Source organism: Penaeus monodon, unplaced genomic scaffold, assembly GCF_015228065.2.
Source record: "Penaeus monodon isolate SGIC_2016 unplaced genomic scaffold, NSTDA_Pmon_1 PmonScaffold_46, whole genome shotgun sequence".
Taxonomy (NCBI): domain Eukaryota; kingdom Metazoa; phylum Arthropoda; class Malacostraca; order Decapoda; family Penaeidae; genus Penaeus; species Penaeus monodon.
In genome coordinates this window covers 546,770-549,655 of record NW_023659441.1, presented here as the reverse complement: position 1 = coordinate 549,655, position 2,886 = coordinate 546,770, and the positions used below count along the sequence as shown (strand labels likewise).

Below are 2,886 nucleotides of genomic sequence, written 5' to 3'. Positions count from 1 at the left end.
GGGCAGTTGATACAAAACTGACCCACCCCGGAAGTCTACAAGTCATATTCCCCGGCGGCTCAGACCGGAAGTTATTTGTGATGAGCGAAAAGAATTGGCGTCAGAGTTACTGTTCTGCGTGAGGGATCGACTGAAGGTTCAAAGGTGTGTATTGCCTGCTTTGATTTGAATATCATTATTTTAGACGTGAAAGCTTGTTGTTTATATATTTTGAAGGGTAGATACGCAGTTTCTAATGGTTAGACAACGTCCATGTTGTGTAGGAATGATTATTCATACGTAATTAGAAATGAAAATATAGATAAAATCCTATTGGTAATTGGATCTATTCCTCTCTTTCCTTCTTTCTTTCATTCATTCCTTCACACTCACTGTGTATCTCTGTCTGTCTGTGGTGTAAGTCTCTCTCTCTCTCTCCCTCTCTCTCTCTCTCTCTCTCTCTCTCTCTCTCTCTCTCTCTCTCTCTCTCTCTCTCTCTCTCTCTCTCTCTTTTACTCTCTCTGTATATCTATGTGTCACTGTCTGTGTCCCTCTCCCCCTCCCACCCTCTCCTTTTCTCCCTCTTCCTCTCCCTCCCTCCCTCCCTCTCGCCCTCATTCTCCCTCCCTCCCTGCCATATATATGTATATTTATACAGATATACATATATACATACATATACATATTTATGTATAAGTATATGTATATATGGATGTGTGTAATACACACACACACACACACACACACACACACACACACACACACACACACACACACACACACACACACACACACACACACACACAACACACACACACACACACACACACACACACACATACACACATACACATACATACACACAATATATATATATTATATATATATATATATATATATATATATATATATATTGTTTATGTATGTATATATGTATATACATATATATGTATATATACATATATACACATATAAATATACATATGCACATATATACACATACATACACACACATGCATATATGTATATAAATATATATATATATATATATTATATATATATATATATATATATATATGTATGTATGTGTGGTGTGTGTGTGTGTGTGTGTGTGTGTGTGTGTGTGTGTGTGTGTGTGTGGGGTGTGTGTGTGTGTGTTGTGTGTGTGTGTATGTGTAAAAGATGTGGATAATTCTATTTCTGTTACAGGATGTGGATAATTCTATTTCTATTACCAGTGGACCACGTGGCTGTTTTCCACGTGGATCCAAATGTCCCAAATAAGAACCACCCGCTCAGCGAGGGCGGAGGTCACATTTTATATCTGACCTCGTTTGACCGGGAGTTCGTGCTAAGCTACCACCGCACTAAGGTCAGCTCCGCCCTCTCTCCGGGCAGCTGACCGTGACCTCCGCGCGGCCCGATTATAACTAGACATGTCTTGTGTGTTTTATACTGCGTGGTGTCAACTCTCAGAAATAAAGAGTCAAGCCGAATACCAGTATCAATACCCCTGCAAGCCAATGTAATTGGGTTCTATACCCGTTACAGTCTGGTGGCAGCGAGGGCCGTTGCATCCTTTTGGCATGCAACACGGACACACCACCCCCGAAGAAAATCCGCTCGACCGCTTCAAGACATGGCTAAGAAAAAAACACGTAAGTACACGTTTGGGCCCCTTTCTTATTTCTTTTCCCTTCCTTCTCCCATACATGTGTTAAGCCGTTGTTTTTTGTTGGGTTAAAAGGTGCTAATGACAGCAAATGGCACGTTCTCCACTATTCTTCCACCTCAGATCGTATTTCCGTGCGATCGAGTATGTGATCAATAAACATGAATATCGTTCGTTAGTTAAGTAATTAATTATTTTCTCTCGTTTTTAGAGATTTATATTGTTTCATCTGCAACGAATTTAACGCGTTCGTGATTTTATCTTATCACGAATATCATTTCATTTTATCTCGTTCCTAACCCTCGCGCCCGACCTGACCTTCCCTTTTCTTTCTTTTGCGGTCACTTTGGATTAGAAAAAGGTTGACCTGACCTCACTTTCTCTTTTCCCGGTCGGTGGCGGAGTGGGTAGGGTCAGATGATCATTGTTACATTGCTTTTTGGTGACACGTTCTATCGGCGCTAGAACGAAGTATGTAACGGAATCATTAAAATTCATTAGTTTTGAATATAGCGTAGGATCTTCCCTCATATCATAGTGCACAGAATTGCCCGATATTGCCCCGGGGTTGCGTAAACGCCTAATAGATCTGCGCTCCGTCGTTCGAGAGTAAAGTTATTCGTTCGTTCGGCTCCCTTTGAGTCGGTGTGACCCGCGGTTACGTCCGTTAATTAATGTAGGACTAGGGTTTAAGCTAGAATCATTATTCCCCTTATTAATCACACCTTTCTCACCCTCCTCAAGTCGCTTGCATGTTTTGGGTACCCCCCAAGCGTTTTTGTGTGATTCGTGAAAATTTATATATCCTTCGGGAATTTTGCGAGCGCCCATTACAGATACGCAGAAGAGAGCAGGATATTATATTCCTGGGTCGAGTCGCTTCAGTCATATACGGCATTTGGGTATAGGATCCCCCCGTTATTGAGTTTTATTGAAGTCTGACGTGCAAAGCTAGACATGTACCTCGGCAGTTCAGATTTCTGACCCCGAGAAGATTTGCTTGATAAAAATTTGGCGAATATTTTTTCATGTCACCATTCATTCATGCGTACATTCTGTCGCATATCATTATATGTTGAATTCAATGTGGTAGTTGAAATAATCTTAAATAGCTAGCATTGCTAAATTTTCTTCAGTTTTTGTTATAGTGACGCTTTAAAATTCGTGTTTGTGATTCATTCTCTGTGTGGGGGTCACTCTCGCTTCCCTCTCATTAACGATAGCTGTCACTCACA

At 40.9% G+C, this 2,886-nt stretch overlaps 1 long non-coding RNA gene across 1 annotated transcript in view; it reads left to right on the top strand.

The window, feature by feature from the left end:
• Positions 1-76: 76 nt before the first annotated feature.
• Positions 77-2,886, top strand: part of LOC119570963 — a 32,622-nt gene continuing 29,812 nt past the window's right edge. The window contains exon 1 of the long non-coding RNA XR_005228494.1: positions 77-144. This is a non-coding gene — a long non-coding RNA (uncharacterized LOC119570963). The remainder of the gene's footprint in view (positions 145-2,886) is intronic.